Genomic DNA, 7,514 nt, shown 5'->3' with positions numbered 1-7,514 from the left:
CTTTTAACAATTTTAGGAAGAGGATAGATTCCAATCCTCAAAATGTAGTGTTTCTGTTAACCTTGATAATGTTGATCCAAGAAACTGTCTCAGGCAATTTTAGTTTAAAAAACATTTCATTTATATTATATACTGGTGTTAAAAATAGAGTAACATTTCTGCTCACATACTCAATTAAATGTTGAATCAGTGAAAATAACTACAATGAAATGGACCTGAAAGTAAATAAGAAATTATCAACAAGTGAATGTTATATGTACATAAAATTGGCCTCAAAATGCTTTTTGAGGCCAATTTTGAGGTGTATTTTGCTGAATGTGGAGATTTAAAAGTGACAAGAACTATTTTTCTACATAGACAAGATTGATTTTGATGGTGGTGCATATCCCTCCTTTTGATATGCCATATCAAAAACGTAATCTACTTTCTGGATAGCCCTCGTATATGGGAAAGAGTGAATTCTTTGAAGAGCAAATATTTGTCATATTGGTATTTATGTTTACTTTAAAATCAGCTAAATGAAATTATTTAATTTTCCAGGTTAAAGAAAAGTGAAGAAGAAATTGCTCCTGTAAGGGATTCACTTGCAAAGTAAGTTTTTTCTAACTGATGTAGGCATATTAATATTTTACTATGAATATGGAAATTTATGACTTAAATTAATTTTAAAATTAAACCAGGTTATGGTTTAGAAATAAGTATATTATACTTTACTACTTTTAAAATTATAATGTCACAAACATCCTTTATAATCACTTTTTTTAATAAAAGCATAGACAGTAGAGCAGAGTGTGGAAAACGAATCTCATGGAGCATGACAAAATGGTGCGTCCTGGCATCAGCATTACCTGGCTGGTTTATTTTTTAGAGTGTGATGTGGTGTCTTCCCCCCACCGTGTTGAGGGGCATGGACATCAAACACGTAGTACTAGAGGTTTGCGGTAAAAACCCAAATGGCAGTATCACTACAAGATGAACTACCATGACAGTTGAAGCTACCAATAGTTCTCTTGTTTGCTATTAAAAAAAATTAAATCTGTTGACTGTAACCTTTCGGTTGTTAGGGGCAAAGCCTAAATCCAACAATGAAAGTTTATAATGTGTTTTATTACGTATGTCCTCAGCTAGAAGGGGGGCATAACTTTTTCAAATTGAATATGTAATCAAATGAGATCTCATTTCCATATTTTAACATCTAGTATTTAAGACGAGCACAGAGAAAATAAGATTTTCATTAATAAGAACTAAATTTACAAAATTACCAGCTGGAACGATCCCACAACTAAATCCACTGGGGTGTTTTGGCTGTGTTTTCAGTCTCTATGCAAGTTCCATGACCGATCTTTTGTGTGTGATCTCTTGCCTACCAGTTCAACCACTGTCAAATTCTGTTCATAGAAGATTTCCATGTTTTTTTGAAAACCTTTAGATCACCTCAATTGTGCTAAAATCATAAGCGGTGGCAAAATGATTCATGCTGTATTATGCCTTTGTTACATCTGGAGGATGTAACATAAAGCTGATGCAATTTTGACTAGACTTTAGTCAAGATAACACTTAACACTGTTACATGTTCAACATTGTTATTTTCACAGTCAAACAACAATGCAGATTGATTATGTAGCAATAATACTACTAAACCAAATGAAGGGCAGAGAAGCCACCAGAATAAAGGACCAAGTAGAATAGAAGGTTTATAACAAATATTAAAACATCATACCATTACCTAGGAATATCGCTGATTGAGTAAAACATTTTTATCTGATTATCAGAAAAATTTAGGAGATGCGGGTAGTTTTTCAGACCAATCATAGGACGGTACTTAAGACAGGAGTGGACCACATCGCTGAGTGGGTCAGATGGATCCTCCAAGACAATACGAGCAAGACAAAAAGCCCTAAGAAGGCCTGTCCAGGTGCGGTTCTCATAAAACCGGCTGATGACAGGACTTACGCTTGGATCTACTATAGGAAATATGGGGGGAAATTAAAATCTGATGAATCAGGTACTGAAGTTCAGGCCATCAGGCAGACAGGAACTAGATGTGTTGCATGTCAGCACCATTAGTATTGGTAATGCTACAATGGTGTCATAGTACTTTTTATATAAAAATAATATTTCATCTACAAAAACTATGTTATTTAGCAATGCTATTACTATGTGCCAAGTACTATATCAAGTGTTCAACACAAATATGTGCTTAGTGTGACGTGTCCCACACTGTTAGTACCGATGACGTTAAAGTACTTTTTAAATAAAAAAAAATTAAAGTTGTTTTCTTAAAGGTAATTATATTCCATAGTTATAAATGAATACAGTAGGCTAAAGTGTAGGCTTTCAGATGCTGTACCCTGAAATAGGACTGGCTTGAATGTATTAATAGAGAGATAGACCTCATTTTGCTTGAGCAATGAAGATTTCATTTGACTTTATCTTTTTATGACCTTAAAGGTTATGGTTTTTATATTTTATATGTGTTAGTTTATTTTCAGAAAAATAATAAAAAAATATTAACACATGGTACAGAAAAATGTATTTATTATCTTATAAAACCTATTAAGATTGTGAGAAACAATATTTTATACACAGTATTGTACAAAGCTAAGTTGTTGAAACTATTTTATTTGATCGTGGTTATTAACGGATAGTATAGATATTATTAAGCTTTCAAGACTTAACTGTAATACAATGGATTCGATTTTTTTAGACTGCTTCCAGCTGCAAAATTAGAAAGGACACAGTTGAACAAGCAATGGAAACTTAGTGAAGTTATAAATGAGAAAAATAAAGTTGGCTCAAATAAACAACACAATTTATACAGGTACGTACGTCTTACTTTAGTGGTAATTAATTGAATTTTTATAGTAAACAAGTGTGTTATTCAACTGTTTGATAGTTGAGTTTTTTTATGTAGAATCATTTTTAATACACTCCTACAAAGTAGGGATATATTAAACTACTATTTAAAAAATTCGAATTTAATACAATCATACAATAAAGAGACATATTCCTGAGATAAGAGCAGTTTTGTTATTTAAAATAGTTCTTCTGGGAAGAAGTAGGTAATTTTGTGACACGTCTGAAATATAATTGATTTATTCTAATGGGATTTACATGTAATTTTGAGTACAGTTTTGGAATACAAATATTGTTTGTAAGAAAATGCTGAGGTAATGTATTATTGTAACGCATTTTCAGAACATTTTAATTTTTTTTCTCTAGCTTCATAAAATAACAGAAGTTTATCATTTTTCTACAATGTTTGAAATGGCCCCACCATATTAAAATGGACATAGTGTATCAAGCAAGCCAACAAAGCTTAGTCTACGATATTTATGATTAATATATTTAAAACAATATATAAAGTGTATCCTTTGCATATTGCATTATTCCTAGTAACAGTTTAAAAAACACCACTGGCAAAAGGAAATGGGCTTTGCTGCTGTTCAAAAAAGTTACTATATGAGGCACAGATTGGTGAGGGTTAACCTCAATACTTTTTAAACCCTTCCCAGACGGATATATTCCAGTGATGGGACTTTGACCGAATCGCCCAAACACGATTATATCCTAAATTATATATTGTATGTCTCCTCTGCGCAGAAATTTTTTAGTTCATAAAAAAAGCCCTTCGGAATGGCAGGCGGCACACAACTTTGGGTGCTTATCGTTGGATGACTATGAAGTATTTTTAGATGGGCCTACTTTGCCGCAGCAGTGGGGGAGGGAGAAGTGTCCTTTGTCTAACGTCCTTCTCCACCTGCTTGCTACAGAGCCAATAACCAAATGTATCCCTTGTCGATGCCCAGAGGATAAGTATAATATGAGGACCTTATCTCCCCCCATGAAACTTAGTCGACTTATCGATATAAAAGGCTTAGATAGAGAAAATGCTAATAATTAGTAGTTAATAAAATTTTTCAGTTTTATTATGATTGTACCATGGAATTTGAATTTAGAATCAAATTAAATGTATGGTTAAGAAAAGTTGATTTTAAGATTTGTATCAATAAATATGCCAATTTCAACTAAACAGCTCCCGTTTTATTTTATTTTTTTTTACCTCTTATAGGCAAATGTATAATAAAAATTTGCTTTTTTACTTCAAAGAAAAATATATTTGTATAGATGTTTTGGTGTTAAAGGAAGATTATGAAATTCATTAGTGGCGAAGGGGTTAATACTTGATTGATACCATATGTGGGTTTGTAAGTGAATAAAACCTAGCCATTTGCTAAGTCTAAAGAGATTTTTAACGCTAACTAGATGCTTGGTTTTGGTGTGAATAAAAATGCTAGCAGTTGCCTAGGGTGGTAGGAGTTGCCTAGGATTTTTTTTCCGGAAACCCTATGAGCCACTTGCTTTACAATCTACCGAATTGGTGAATAAAACACAACTTCTCAATTTAAAAGCTAGCAACTGCTAAGTGCTTTTGTTAAGTCAGCACCGAGGCATGCTAGCTTTTTACTTAGTTGTTTGTTGGACATCAGCCCATGGTCGGGAGTTTATGCAAGTTCGAACAGCTATAAACATTTATGGTGCTCGACGATGAGATAAATAAGTGTAAGGGAACTGTTAAGGTTTGAGGCTCCGAAAGCGTATTGATGTTTTTTAGCCGCGGAAGTTTTTGAATGAAAAACTGACACTCGTGGCGGTGCGACCTTTCTCCGAAGGAAACAAATGGAGGGTTTTCTTACGTTTCGTAGCCGAACATCCTGGTTTTCTGTCTGGCATACGCCGAGGACGTTGGCGTTCACTAAGAACTACAGCATGGCATAAACTGTAAAGCTATGTTATGAGAATAAGATGTTATTGATAGAGCTAATATTTTTGAGGATTACATTTTCCAGCACACCAGTGCGGAAGAAATTAATGAAGCAAAAATTCAATAGGGCAGGAGAAATTTTTTCCGTTTACCCAAACTGTGGACATCGGGGCGCTAGATTGTCACTCACCGGTACAAATTAAAAAGCCTAATCTGCATGGGTGAACGAATATGTAAATAGAAAAGGGTGTATTACAATAAATGTAGCAGGGTACATTGTGACGCTCTATTGAAAGAGATTTACTAGCATAAAGTGCAGAGTGGCCAGGTAGTGTGCATGACGCGAGCGCGAATTAGAGGCGTCAGAAGTCCAGTTAGGGAGATCATGTCACGTTTTGATGGGTAGATGTATGTCTTACTTGGCGATTCCGGGTACGGAAATATCACCATGGTTAATAACCCCTTTCAAACCACCAACAAATGAAAGCAGAAAGGCGGTTTTAATTTGGTGTCATTCCTAGGGAAAGGAGTTGTGATCGAAAAGGTGGTGTTTTGGAACAGATAAAAAGAAGATTTCGCTGATGACTGGAGGTATAATGGGTAAACTGTGTTCGTTGTGGCTTCCGGGAAAAAAAAGTGCCTAAAGTAGTCGTCTGTTGTGCAGTCCTACATAATATTGCCAAATATCTTGGTGATGTTTATGATGGACAATTTTTGAGATCAATGGTGACGATTGAATATTGAAGAAATAGACGGTACACACATGAGAATCCAGAGAACCTACTGGTCGCGAGGTGTATGCTGACAAAGCGAAGAGGAACAAAATGATGTTGTTTGTAAATCAAATTAAAGTGGAGTATTTACTCGAATTACCCATGTCTTGTGACCGGTTTTACAAAATAAACAACAAATGGGAAAAAAGTTGGAGGCCAGTTAGCTGGTACTGTTTAATTTTTTTTTTTTTTTTGTTTGATTTTTTTTTAGGGATTAGGGATATATAAGGTTGAGTGTGTATATTTATTTATTATGTTCGATAACAATTTACTACTCTAGCTAGGAAATATATTAATTTTAGTAAGTTTACGTAAGTGGAACACATGAAAAGTCTTCATTATCAGTTTGAGCAAGCAAACATCTTGAGAAGAACTCTTTATCTTCTCTATTTTCCAAGCGTTTTATTTTTTTCTCTTTTCCAGTTTCAATTTTGTTCAACTGCATTTGCCTGCATGCAAAACAAATCCGTTTGAAGTTGAGGGTTATAGAGAGGGTCCCTTATATGTCTTTTCATCACTTTCATAGGCCCATAACGGTTTTGGCACTTTTTCTCACTTTAGTCACCAGTTTCTATTTATCCGCCACAAACAGTTCCTTCATTTTGGCTAATAGGTTCTCGTCGTCGGACTGCTTCAACTTCAGCTAGGGTTATTTTCGTACGCTCGAGATGTTGTAGGAATTGGCTTGATGTTACCAATAGAAATATGCCTCCCTAGGTTTACCTTTTAGAAAATACAGGGTTGATTTCCTTGACTTAAAAAAATCATGAAAATTCGGTGTTCCACATTGGATTTCATCTTTATTGGCTTGTTCCCAGTTTGTTTTTTGTGTCTGTTTTTAATTTTGATATTCCGACTTCATATTACTCAAAACAGCTTATTTCTAGTTGAACAACTGTTACAACTTTTTCCCTTGTAGGCATGATGATAAATCCTCACTGACAATTTTGCCAGGCATCTCTTTTTGGCCTTTAACAGCAGATTGGAGGTTTTGCATTTTTCAATTATTACTGGGTTGTTGAGTCACCAGTTGACAAACACAGCCCGGTCTAAATATTTTATCGGTCACCAACAACTTCGTGCGCTTGGATGACATGACTGCTGTGATGGTAACTAATTTCCAATCAAACAGGGTCGAACAGTCGAAATAGATTATCCTGAACACAAAGCGGAACCTACTATGCGAACTTGACTAGTGAGTAGTGACAAGAGACAAAGACTGCATCGAAAATCGGGAGCGGCCGCGGCGCGGGCGCTGCGGCGGAGGAAGAGAGGCGGGGGGAACAAGGTCACAACATGAAACCTAGTTGTTGCGTAAGGCTTAGCAAGTGCTATGCCTAGCAGTTGCTCTAAGTTTTTTCCCGGTTACCTTCATAAACTAGGGTAGAATGTTTCTACCTAGACCTAGCTTTTGTTTATTCACTCCGAATTGAGGAAGAGCTAGGGACTAGGGGCTAGGTGCTAACCAGTAGATTCTAGTTTTTTAATTCACTCCACCCATTAAATTTAATATTTTTTCAGAAACTACCTTGCTCTTGGATTCCAATCAGTAATTCGAGAGCTGGAGAAGAAAGAACTGTGCTGTGTTATACTGAGCAGTGTGAAATAACACCAGTTTCTCTACAGAAGGGTGTTGGTTGCTTCTGCCTACACAAGTGGTAGTTCCTAGCATAGGTCGTTCATTCTCCCTGATCTTAAAAAAATCGCAAAGTTCTTCTCTAGGGTTCCACAACAAGGATAATAAGGGTTCAAGGTTAGAAAATATTATTTATATAGTTTAAGTATAATTTATGACTGGAAATGACAACACCCAGAGTACATAAATTTAATAATAAAATGTATAAACTCTTAATCCACAATAAATCATGTGGCTAGGTGAGTGCAGATGGTTTGCAATATGGCAAACTCCGCTTATTTCATCATCAAATTCCAATAAAAATGGATAAAATTCAAATCAATTATTTTTGGAAATCTAT

At 35.1% G+C, this 7,514-nt stretch overlaps 1 long non-coding RNA gene across 1 annotated transcript; it reads left to right on the top strand.

Moving 5' to 3' along the window:
- Positions 1-539: 539 nt before the first annotated feature.
- LOC124374419 lies at positions 540-7,139 on the top strand. The gene is made up of 3 exons (XR_006923556.1): positions 540-591; positions 2,708-2,821; positions 7,060-7,139. It is a non-coding gene; the product is annotated as an uncharacterized LOC124374419 (long non-coding RNA).
- The last annotated feature ends 375 nt before the right edge of the window (positions 7,140-7,514 follow it).

Source organism: Homalodisca vitripennis, unplaced genomic scaffold, assembly GCF_021130785.1.
Source record: "Homalodisca vitripennis isolate AUS2020 unplaced genomic scaffold, UT_GWSS_2.1 ScUCBcl_8368;HRSCAF=16454, whole genome shotgun sequence".
Taxonomy (NCBI): Eukaryota; Metazoa; Arthropoda; class Insecta; order Hemiptera; family Cicadellidae; genus Homalodisca; species Homalodisca vitripennis.
Note: the sequence above shows the minus strand (reverse complement) of the source record. Positions and strands in the feature narration are given on the sequence as shown.